This window comes from Simochromis diagramma, unplaced genomic scaffold, assembly GCF_900408965.1.
Source record: "Simochromis diagramma unplaced genomic scaffold, fSimDia1.1 OVJJ01000606.1, whole genome shotgun sequence".
NCBI classification, from domain to species: domain Eukaryota; kingdom Metazoa; phylum Chordata; class Actinopteri; order Cichliformes; family Cichlidae; genus Simochromis; species Simochromis diagramma.
The window spans coordinates 840,173-853,123 of NW_024387233.1; the positions used below are offsets into that span (position 1 = coordinate 840,173).

The 12,951-nt window shown below is 39.7% G+C and overlaps 1 long non-coding RNA gene across 2 annotated transcripts; it reads right to left on the reverse strand.

Annotated features, from left to right (window-relative positions):
* Nucleotides 1–1,315: 1,315 nt before the first annotated feature.
* On the reverse strand, nucleotides 1,316–10,303 carry LOC120746953. Of its 2 annotated transcripts, XR_005698984.1 has the most exons (6): nucleotides 10,279–10,303; nucleotides 8,998–9,238; nucleotides 5,689–5,841; nucleotides 5,169–5,273; nucleotides 3,730–3,798; nucleotides 1,316–3,623 (listed from the first exon to the last, which is right to left on the reverse strand). It is a non-coding gene; the product is annotated as an uncharacterized LOC120746953 (long non-coding RNA). The 2 variants fall into 2 exon arrangements; XR_005698983.1 differs by lacking the exon at nucleotides 10,279–10,303 and having other exon boundaries at nucleotides 8,998–9,346.
* Nucleotides 10,304–12,951: the final 2,648 nt, after the last annotated feature.

Below are 12,951 nucleotides of genomic sequence, written 5' to 3' on the forward strand. Positions count from 1 at the left end.
CTCATGCAGTCTGGTTCGCCTCGAGGTCAATCCAAAATTCTCCATTGATTAGTGCATTGGGGCTTTTGATGCAGTAACTGAAATTAGCACGGTTAACAGTGAAAACCTTGTGAATCTATGATGTATCCATATCAAACATGTAGTCCTAATCCGCCCTGGGTCCAGCGTCTGTAGTTTGGTTTCACCAGGTTGAGGAGGTTTGGCCTTTTTCTCGTCTTTTTGATCTGTAAACAGGAGCCTGACAGACAAGTGATGGAAAAAGGTTTGAAAACCAACTCTGTCTCATGCATGTTTTATTGGTGTCTATTGACATACAGTAAACATTTTTGTGTCTTAGATAAAAGAGTTCAATCCAAAGTTAAAGCAAGATTCAAGTCCATAAATTATGAAATAACTGATGGTGAAATAAAATTTACTAGAGCTCAGAGTAGAACTTATAAAGCCATAATGTGGTGTGAAGATAAATAAATGAAGTTCCATAACCAAGATCTATGCCAGGGGTGTCCAAAACCTGGCCTCAAGGGCCGGTGTCCTGCAGGTTTTAGATGTATCTTTGATCCAGCACAGCTGATTTAAATGGCTAAATGATCTTCTCAATATTTCTTGAAGTTCTCCAGAGGCCTGGTAATGAAACAATCATTTGAATCAGGTGTGTTGACCCAGGGTGAGATCTAAAACCTGCAGGTCATTGACCCTTGAGGCCTGGAGTGTGCTGCCAGCTAAATCTAAGCTTTATCACTCTGACTTTCCCATGCTGTCAAACTCTTTGTGTTATCACTGGTCTAGTTCCGCCTTCACCAGACCAATCAGCAGTCATGCCCCATACTTTAAATCTAACCTTGCATCTGCCATTGGCCTTTACAGACGCCTTTGTGCAACCCACCCCCTCCTCTTCTTTGCCCCTCTTCACTCAGGCTCCATATAAACCACCTTCGTCTCCACCATCAGGATCTAGGCTCTGGGGGGTCCTACTCTAATCCCTTTCACAGCTGGGGTCCGTTCTGCCCAGACAGACCATCGGAGGCTAACTGCCAAACACGTCTATCTAAATTATGTTAATCGATAATTCTGTCTTTGACAGAAAAAGGAACAGAAATCCTATAAAGTGAGATTAAATGTGTCACATTGTCAGTAGTTGGTGCCTGCACATATTTCCTCTTCCTGTTGAAGAAAGGTGTAAATCCTCCTTCATTAAGACTTTCTGTGAATCAAGTCAAATGTAGTCATGATGATCTCTAAGGTTGCAGTACAGCAAACCTGGAACAAATGCAAACTGGATTATGGTGAACCTTAAACTCACATTTTAAGATTATAGTCTTTTTACAGCGTTTTTACAGCTGTTATTTTAAAAGATTTATTGCAGAAAATTCAGTATTTTTTACTCCTTTACATTTGTTTGACAGCTTTAGTTATTTTCCAAATCAAATTTAACCCAACATCCTGACTCATCCTAGCAGTCCAGTTAAAAGCCCACATCGACTCATCTACTGTTGAAAACATGTCTCACTTTAATCAAAAACTCTTTATGCTGTTTCATTCAGTTGAATAACAGAAAACAAAAACTACAGCTCATACAACTGCTCTCATAGCTTACTCAGGTTTAAAAAAATTACAAATTTCAACTTAAGGGGAGAAAGAGTTTAAAAAAAAAACACTACCATAAGAAAAACCTCACTGGTGTTAACAAAATTGAACAAAACATTGTGATGCACAGCACACATACTCAGTCCCACCGTCGATAATTTCTTCAGTTCAGTCGATACTTTTCCAGATACAAAATCTGCACGTTAGATTTCCACAGTTGAAATTTTGTGCCCAGCATTAGTTTTGAAGTGTTTGATGATGTAAAGATGGTGGCAGCATACGGGTGTGCCACAAGGCCACATTAATGTCGAGTGCAACACTTTCATCTTTTCATTACTGCTGATTAGCTGCTAAATGTGTTTATTGCTGGAATTTCAGCTAACAGAGCAAATATGAGAAAAAAATATTACTTTACTTGTAGGATTTTTATCCCCCAAGATCATAAGGAATTGTATGTAATTTCACAAAACAAATAGATTAACACCTGAATTGATGTGAGTAACAGAGTTCAGGTTTTTGCAGTGTTTCCTTTCACTGCATGCTTCTCTGTGACGTCTCTGACTGAAGTGGGGGCAATCAATAGTTTCTTTATGTGCTGATGGAGACTCAGCTGGTGTTTCAAATGTCCTCTTTAGTCTCTTTTCAAACTCCAGGTCTGAAAGGTGAAGCCAATACAAAGTGCCCTAAACCTATATATTTTTTTCTTGCTGGCCACCAGGGGGCGATAGTTATGGTTGCAAAAAAGATTTAAGCTCCTGCGTAAATATCTGTCTGCCTGGACCTCTTTAAATTGTTTCCTGGTGAGTTCATGGGCTGATTTGCTCATTTCAGGTCATAGTGAATGAAACATTAGGCCAGGTTTGTGGACTTTAAGCTCAGACAAATGGGAGGTTGCATCATCAGTTCTGTGCCAAGTGATGTGGACCCATCTGTTTTGGGACTTCTGTGGAAATAGAGGAGCAGCTGAAAGCGTCTATTAGTTCAACTTTTTACATTTTAGAACTAAACGGTTTTAGCTTATTTTGAGCCACCTATCACACTGGCTATGCCAAACTTGCTTTGTGCACTCCTGTGGTAAGCAAACACCGGTATCGTGTGTGTGCATAAGTTAATGGATATTTTTCACTGGAAAAACAACTTAATGAAGAAAAATAATCACATCAGTGAAACAAAAAGGTAAAAATATGGAAGGAAACATTTTTCTTATTGGAAGTTAATTCCAAATGAAGTATAAACAAAAACAGGTTTTTCTCTGGCAAAAAATGCGGATTATTCGACCACTGAAAGTCATCCCCAACAAAGTCCCTTGTTTTTGAGAAAACCAACAGCAGCCAGCTGTTAATGGAAACAACCCACCCCCGCCCCCCAGGTTTGTTTAAATGTTTGTGGAATCTGTTAACATGAGCAAAAGTGTAAAGTGAAGACAAAACCAGTCGACTACAAGCTGGTGTACTGGTGCTTTTCGGGGAAGAGATGTCCCAGATTTTCACCGGCACACTCTCTCTCTGTTGCTCTTTACATATGTGACAGAAGTCATAACTACAATACAAATTGTTAACATGGGGGCTTTAGCAAACTAGAAGTTACCTACACTTGATTCCAGTTGTATCTGTACAGACCCTTAAAAAGCTTTAATGTTGAGACTATACAATGCTACATAACACACCGGGATGCCATTCGTACTGTAAGGTGTAGCAATAACTTACACCTAAAGACATATGCAGAAGAGAGAATCCCACAGTTAAATTTGAACTGTTTCAGCTGAGTTTGGGTTGTGGTCCAGCATAAAAGCTGTGCTAAATCAATCCATCTGCTCTGAAGGCACCTTGGAAAATAAGGTTCAACAGCAGTCCTCACTTTCTGACGTGATTTAAACAATGATTTTCAAAGTTTGAAGAGCTTTGAATCATTAACATGACTTCAAGGCAGGTTAGTTGGAAGAATTGTGGTCCAATAACTTCATTTTGGATCCAAGGTTTTCCATCGAGGGAACACCTTTCTAGGATTCGTGACTATTCTCCAGCTGATAATGTCATGACCTGTGGAATATACTTCCATTATCCATGTGTCACCAAAGAAAAGGATGAGTATAACTTGATGGTATAAGGAATAGGGTAAAAACTGATCAAAGAAAAGGTATCTTACTTTAATGCTGAGGGTGGAGTCTAGAATTTTACGTCCAGTCCTTTACTGTTGGTTCTCACGCAAGCATTTCTAAAAAGAAATTTTTAACAAAAGAAGCCAAGTGTTTATGAACTCTCAACAGTGCAAGGCTACAAAAACACAAATCAGCTCATCTCACTTGCAGAAGTACAAATAAAAGTAAAGATGGCTAATATGTGATTGCTATTGTGAAATATTAAAAATAATAAAAGTCAAGTGACAGAGGGGAGCAAAGTAGAAAGTTGAGTAAATACCTGGGGTCAAACATTCAAAGCATCAAACAATGAACAAGAGAGGTGAAGAAGAGAGCGTGGGGAGGGTGAAGCAAGTGGAGATGAGTGTTAGGGGTCATTTGTAAAATAAGGAAGCAGCAACAGTGCAAGGGAAGGTTTACAAGATGTTAGTACGGTCTGCTATGATGCGTATTTTACAGATGGTGATACTAACAAAAAGGCAAGAGGATGGACAGGATTAAAAATGAGTGCGAAACACAGAAAAAATTAGAGAGGCAGGGCTGAGATGGTTTGCACATGTGCAGAAGATGGAAAGTGAATATACTGGCCAAAGCATGCTGAAGATGGAGCTGCCAGGAAAGGAGTAACACCTCATGGATGAAGGTCGTAAAGGAGGACAGTGGGCTGGTGCGACAAACGAGGATGGTAAAGAAAGGGTGAAATGGAGGCAGATGACTAACATAAAATCTTATCCTGAGTAAAACACAGAATGAAGGTACTTGAAGTAATAAAAGTTCAGATGTATTAATACAGTATGTATGCAGCGTAGTTATGTAGTGGCAGATCATTTGTGATTTATAGTGGAGACAAAGTTTAAAAAATTAGTTTGTAAATGTCCGTCAGGTGTAGTGGTTAACAAATTCACTTGCAAGCAAACAGTCTGTGGGTCAGTTCCAGCCTTGGGGTAACTGCTGAATCAAACATGCTGAGCTACTTGCTGAGGCACCGGAAGCAGTTTCTTTAATTCAAATGTGAATATCTCTGCTAAATGTTTGTGTGTAAACAACGCATAGGCCAAAAAAAACATTTTACTTTTTTCATTTCATACATTTTGGATGTCAGGTTGTACAAGAGTAGTGCACATGTTGGGCCAGCTGTTTTTCCCTGCTTCTAGTTTTTAATATTACAGTAAGAGAGAGGACTTAAAGGGAGGATGCAGATGCAGGCCAAATAAGGTGATGTGAGGTAGACGCAGAGAGAGAACAAACAGATGATCTAACAATAGGTGAGGGAAGACGAGATTTTATACACAAACGGGGCACATTGAAGCCACGTGAAAGCATCGAGACCAGGGAGACAATCAAAGAGGAGTACAGTCAGATCGAAGATAATCAGGAAACTCTCAGAGACAGGGCTTTAAGCATAGGAGCTGCTGTTCACTGCGTATTTATGGGTAATCAAGCTTACTTGACGATTTTATTCTCCAAGTTAAAGTTTATCAGGTCTTGGTTGTGATTCATCAGCAGATAAAGAATCGTGGAAAACTCCACCGCATCCATCTGCAGGTCATCACTGAAAGACAGGGTCAGTCTGTCAGTTCGGTTTAAAGAGACAAATGTAGTGTAGCTGCGGGCCAAGTAAAGAAGAAGTGTGCCTCATTTCTTTAAAATTATAATTTCTTTTACGGCAGCCATGCGTCAATGTGTAAACAGTTGGAGATTTGAAAGATGAACATAGTGAGTGCAAAAGTGCTAGAAAATGTAAATCTGAATTCATATGCCAAACACACTTCAACAATTACTGTATTTATTCACATGACTGGTTGGTATTTACACAAAAATCCATTATAAGATAAATAAGGATTATAATGAGCTGTGAATCATGCAAAGCTACCCTGATACCATCTCTGAATAAAGACACCCTTAAGGAAGAACACATGAAACAATAAGCTTGTTACAGTAACATTAAGTTGTTACATGGGTCTCACTTTGTAGGTTTGTGGTGATGGCTGAAGTCTGCACTGATGAGGCGCTCTGTGAAACTAGAGCAGCTGGTCGCTCCAGTCTCTGGTATGTGCTGATCTGTGATGCTTCCAAGATGGCATCCATCACAGGGCCTCATTTTGGCACGGCCAGAAAACCTGAACGAGATCAGCGAGACGAACAAAGGTGCATTCAGTAAAACTGTGGCTCGCTGGCAGAGGGCCAGGCGGATGATTTAAATCAGTAACAATACCACAGCGTGGAAACACGTCATTACAAGCATATGATCTGCACTGATGATGTTAATCACATAATATCATTGGGTCACTGCCTCCTCAGTATGTGGATACGTGCAAAATGTCCCATTACCTGTTCATATAAACAATTTCAACTAAAAAAAATGTCTTTTGTTTATCTATTTTCTGTAGCGATTAATATTTTATAATAATATTTGAATATTTAATACTAATAATATAATAATATTTTATATTTTAATGACAATAACATTTTAATAACAACAATTTTTAAAAAATCTTTTATCACTTGCTTACACAGTTTGTAAGTCTGTGTGCTTAAACTGAACTGGTATCTAAAGACTGGTATTGAGTCACATCTCTATAAATAGTAACACAAAGACTTCACTACTCTCAATCTTACAATAACAGACTCAGGAGGGTTTTTTTTTTTTTTACCTTCCTGGATGATGTCATGCAAACATGCCACACAAGAACACATTAACCCGGTGCAGAGGATTTAACATTTAAGAGGCTGGTTTCCTTTTTTAACATTTGTACAGTGAACCTGAGCGCCAATGTTTTAAGCGATGCATTCATGCAGAAACTTCTAAGAACAGCTTCTCGTTTACTCTGGTTTGTCAGCGTACCAATCTCAACATCAGTCACCACAAGGTGCTTTATATTGTAAGGTAGACCCTACAATAATACATACAAAGAAAAACCCAACCATCATATGACCCCCTGATTGTTAAATCAGATATATATGTACACATTTTTTGTGTAAATACTGTTTGAAGTTATGCCAACAGTTTCCTCTTGTGTTTGAGAAGTCTTCTAACATTGGTTCAATTTAATAATGAGATGAATTATCATGAACTAAAATGCGTCAAAAACACAAATCACTGATTAAGTTATTAACAAAACCCAGCTCTCAGACTGAATCCCTCTATACATGCTAGCATTTCTGTTACACCACTATCGCTCAAATGGTCTTAGATCATCAGGTCGGTCCTTCTGGTTGTTTAAGGGTTAAATATAAAAGCTTAAGTCATCAACAACATCCTTTAAATCGCTTCTAAACACAAAAACCCCAAACGTTTTGTAGACTTGCAATGCCACTTATTTATTGCCCTTATATTATTTTTATTACGGTAATAATATTAATCGCTTTACATTATCAACAAAGATGCTTACACTGTAACACTTGAAGCACATTTTATTGATTCTTATCTACAGGCCAGTACTTTGCATGCCTGCACTTTGTTGTACTGTGTTTGGTTACTCAAGCAAACGGAGCTCTTTCTCCACCACGGCTCACGTAACACATAAAAAGCGCTAAACAAATAAACACGCCTAGCTTCTTTTCCTTTGTCATTCAGACTTTATGTGAATTCTCTGTGTTTGTCCAGCTTTAGTAATCGTATCCTCTACTGTTTGAAATTTTACACTCTAAAGCACTTTTTACATATATTCCACAATGCACATAAAAGGCTTAAGGAAACATTTGCAGGTGTTCCAGTGTCCATCGTTCTGTGTGGGAAAGAAAATGTCAGCCCTGACGACTTTAGTTTTGAAGAAATAAACAATAGTAACATAAAACATGCACGATGGGTCAACTTGGTGGGGAATATTTTCTAAACTGCTGTAATGTTGCATTTAGTCCACTCCAGGCTGAGTTAAATAAAAAAACAGAGCTGATCAAGCAGAAGTCTGTGCTGTGAAGCCAGATGTGGGGATTAGAAAGATAAGAAGATACTGTCCCCACGTAGTGCACAGATCCGAATATTGGGAGCACTTTGTTTTACTAGTAATCTGAGATCTCATTCCGACACACATGACACGGATAAAAAATGATGAACAATTCAACATATTCTGTCTACTTTTTAAAAGGTGTATTTTATAACGTATTATATTACCAACTAGGTATTGGTTATGGATGACCTCTGGTTAACAAGCATTTTTTATGAGGCTATTTTGAACATGTGGATCTTGCTCATTGTGATTTCGGAAAAGCATACGGGGTGACTATTTTCACATGAATGTTTTTCAAGCAAAAGAAAACTGAAAAAAGAAAATGCAACAGTAATTCAGCTTCACACACACACACACACACACACACACACACACACACACACACACACACACACACACACACACACACACACAAATCCCAAATATCTTTGAAATCCAATCCAAGCCTGACAGCTGTTCACAACTTTGACTGATCTTCTTCACTATTTCCTAACACTTAAAGACCAAACAACTACTTGTTTCATAAGGAAGAATAACCAAATTAAAGCTCTAGTCTGGAGATTTGTCATGCAGAGATATAGTGGGGTTCTGTCTGGAGAGGTCAGCCCCTGCTTTTGATTTTTGAGTTGTCTCTCGTGCAGCCTGAGCAAGTCCAAGCTACACCTACACAGGTCCCAACTAATCAATGTTTGGAAAATAGCATCACTGTTCTTAAAGATCTTAGTGCAAAGATAATAAGACCTGAATTTTTGAAAGCAAGCCTGAAGTTTTTATCTTTAACTGATAAAAACTAACAAGAAAAACAGATTTTTAAGATGAGCTTTATTTCTCACATTTTTTCCTGTTTGTTGTCCACTTAATATACAGAAACAGGGAACCTGCTGCCAACACTGTCTCTGTATTGTGAATGGACTCATAGCCCTCAGCTGGTGTATTGAGCTGGAATCCAAAGTCATGTAACACACGAGGATAAGTTACAGTCAGTGAGGCGTGATAAGGAAAACAAACCCTGGGTTGTTAAAAGTGCTTTGTTGTACGGGGCTCTGCATCAGGTCATTTCTCACACAATGCAGTGTGCCAGTTTTATACGTGTTTTTCTCTCTATTGCTTTTCCTTGACACACATGATATTCACATACTACAACATTGTAGATTTGTACTGACAGATTATCCAGAAATACCTGACACTTACTCGTGAGGTCAGAGCTTCTCGGCCCCAGGTGTGTTTTGCTGATAATCCAGCCTCGGTAAAACACGCAATAAAAATAACAACAAAACCTGCTTCTTTCTGCCTGATTGTGATCTGGATTGCAGCAAGTCAACTTACCCTCTGGTGTTGTCTGGACTTCAGCTTCTCCTCTGACATCACAAAGCGAAATCAGAAATGTCTTCAGTGTTTCACTGCCATCAGCTCTGCTCAACTAAGAAAAAAATGGTTTGTTGACACTTGAGATTCTTGATCATTTGCCAGATTATCTTTGCCTCAACGCCACTCCCACAGTGCTTGTACAGAAGGTAGAATTTCAATGTGGAAATCAGCCAAGTCTCCTCCTCTGATAGGCCTCAGTCTGTGCCAATGAAAACAGGTATGCTGACGTTAAGAGAACTTTCCATTTGTTACATCTGAGAGAGAGAAAAATGATCTGTCACACGCCTAACAAAACTTTGTAGAATTGTTTTTCTTTTTTTACAAAATGAAAAGTAGAATTTCCAGGTTTTGGAGACCCAAACCTTTTCTTTGAAACTTTGAAACAACAGATGTGAAAATACAACCATAAATCTGTGCCAAAATACATGGAACAAAAACACAATAACACTCATGCACAATAAATCAATCAATACAGTAAATAAACATAACAAATTCCAGTGGACAGTTTCTTTCTGGGAAATGAAAAAGAACAAGTAAGGAAACTTTCAAGAATATCAAACATCTTATTCATCGTCACAGGAAGTGCTAACGTTTCATTTGCTTAGTGCGTCCGAGTCTGGACTCAACACACATTGTTTTACCCACAGCCTGTACAAATTATTGCATTGTGTTTTCAATCACACAAATACAGGATTCTTCAAAACCCACAAATATTTGTCCAAACAGGCAACAAATATTTTGAGGAGTTAGATAACCAACAGCTGGAATCCAATTAGAATAATGCATTTCCTTCAAGCCCTTGCCTCTGCATCTGTTCTGCCGACTTAAAAGTGACTTCGGGAGAATCTGTAGTCCACAGGAAAATCCCAGTTCGTACATAGTTTGGGTCTTTGCAGAAATGTTGTACATAAAGAAACAGTGCAAAACATTACTATAGATTGTTGTTTAACCCAAATGGTGATCTCACAGCCAAAGTGGCCGAGGAAAGCTCTGAGTTAGTGCTCTCACAGCTTCACTCAAAGGCTGCACATTAAATTCAGCTTCCAACTGTCTCTTATGATTTCACGGCACATATATTATATTTTTTCTTCTTTAAACAGGGAAGTTAAAAAGGGGCACATTGAACCAGGCTGAATAACAACAACACACATTCATAAAGAATCTAATATGGGATGGCATCATACTATATCACTGTTGTGAGGTGGTGACAAGGCAAAGCAAACGTAGCCTATGTTTTACCTGATGGGTACAATGTTGCTGTTGAGGTGTTTCTGCTGCTCCTGCTGCTGATAGTGCTGGAGGGCAGGGCTGTGTTGATCTGAGACTGTAGACATTAAAAAGTCCACAGGAGAGATGGTAGCTGATTAAACAAGTGTCATGAGATAATAACAAAATGCAAAGATTGGTGACAGCGCTTGGAACCATAAGGCAACAAAAAACTGTGAGAAATAAACTAGACTCTGCCTGTGAATCACTCTTTGCTTCTCTTCTTCCTTCCATCCCATCATTTCATATATCACTCTCCACTTGCTGTCTATCTGAGAACAAGGCACAACTTGCTATTGCAATAAACTATAATCTAATTATCCACACCTAACAACTCTTGCACTTAATCTATAATAAAATGATGACAGAAAAATGTTATAGCACTGCCTTTAGTAGCCTCACACAGCTCCTGCTGTTTCCTCCTCATGTCCTTACCAGCCATGTCTGGACAATGTTATATCATGAGTAATATTTTTTTTAAAAATCCATCTAAATAAAACACACACATGCAGGCACACACAGTGACATTTTAGACCTTCTTCAGAATACTGTATATACTATGGGCATCACTGTGCTGATCCAGAATCCTTACATATTTATTACTAGAGCTACAATAATAAAGCAATGAGGAGGGGGAAGTAATAAATATGAAATAATGTCATTATGATGATTACATTTGTTTCACTATCCACTCTGTGCAGGGCAAAGCTTATTACATTTTTAAACTGTAGAGATACAATAATTTTACTGCTGTAAAATCCAAATTTTGTCTCATTTAAAATATAAATCTAATATAATCTGCTTCTTAATGTATGTTCTTTAAAATACAGCGTGTGTTTTTTAATATATTATAATAATGCATAATTACCGTATTTTCACGACCATAAGGCGCACTTAAAAGTCTTAGATTTTCTTCAAAAAGTACGGCGCGCCCTGTGTGTTGTAATGAGGACGTAGTAGAGAACACCACGAGAACGCTAAAGGGTGAAGTGTGTGCGTTGACTTTATCGCACATACCTGTATAAAAGAACAGGTATGTGCGTTATGCAGGACATCGTTGTTTTAACAACCCTGAAAATGGCAAAGAGACACGCTTACGAAGCACAGTTTAAACTGAAGGCCATCAGCTACGCGGAGGAACATGGAAATCGAGCAGCGGCGAGAGAATTTAAGATTAACGAATCGATGGTTCGCAAATGGAGGAAGCTAGAAAACAAGCTCCGGCAGGTCAAGAAAACGCAGCTGAGTTTCCGCGGACATAAGGCGAGGTGGCCCGAGTTGGAGGAAAGACTCGAGCGGTGGATCATCGAGCAAAGAGCGAGCGGGAGAAGCGTTTCGACGGTCACCATTCGGCTAAAAGCAGTTTCACTAGCTGAAGAGATGAACATTGAACATTTCCAAGGAGGTCCGTCTTGGTGCTTTCGTTTTATGAAACGGTGCCATTTTCCATCCGGACCAGGACTACGGTAGCGCAGCAACTTCCAGCGGATTATAAGGAAAAGCTGGCCATCTTCCGCTCCTACTGCAGCAAACACATCGGCGACAAAAACATCCAGCCCAGCCACATCACAAACATGGACGAGGTCCCGCTCACTTTTGACATCCCGGTGAGTCACACTGTGGAGAAGAAGGGGACCAGCACGGTAGCGATACGCACAACGGGGTATGAAAAGTCTTCTTTCACTGTTGTGCTTGGCTGCCATGCTAATGGACAGAAACTGCCGCCTATGGTGATTTTTAAGCGAAAGACTTTGCCTAAAGAGAAGTTTCCAGCAGGAATCATCATTAAGGCAAATGAAAAGGGCTGGATGGATGAGGAAATGATGAAAGAGTGGCTGAGGGAGGTGTATGTAAGGAGACCAGGTGGTTTTTTCCACGCATCACCATCGCTGTTGATCTGTGACTCTATGCGTGCCCATCTCACAGCCGATGTGAAAAAGCTAGTGAAACAAATGAACTGTGAGCTTGCTGTCATTCCGGGAGGCCTGACAAAGGAACTCCAACCGCTGGACATCGGTGTGAACCGCCCGTTCAAAGTAAGGCTGCAAGCGGCCTGGGAGCGATGGATGACCGGTGGAGACCACAGTTTCACTAAGAGTGGAAGGCAGCGCCGGGCGAGTTACGCCACAATTTGCCAATGGATTGTAGATGCTTGGGCTAACATGTCTGCTGGCACTGTTGTTCGAGCTTTCGCAAAAGTCGACATCATTTCCGAGGGTCTGTTTCTGGCTGAACTTTTTTCACATAAGTCACAGCGGTACGCTTTACTTTCAGAGTGGGTGCGCCGATAAGCCATCAAGGCTCCCCTACGATTAAAAGCCTTCCCACAGTGCTCACACTTGAAAGGTTTAATGCCACTGTGGATGAGCTGATGTGTCTTCGGGTAATCTCCCCGAGTGAAAGACTTCCCACACTGGTCACACTTGTATGGTTTAATTCCAGTTTGAATATGTTGGTGTTTTTTAAAGTTAACCATCCATGTGAAAGCCTGTCCACACTGCTCACAGCTGAACGGTTTCTCTCCACTGTGGGTTCGTTGGTGACTTCTGAGTTGTTTTGCAGTAGGAAAAGTCTTCCCACACTGACCACAACTGTGTGATTTCTCTCCTTTTGATGTCCTTGGATTAGGTTTTTCATATCTCGGCT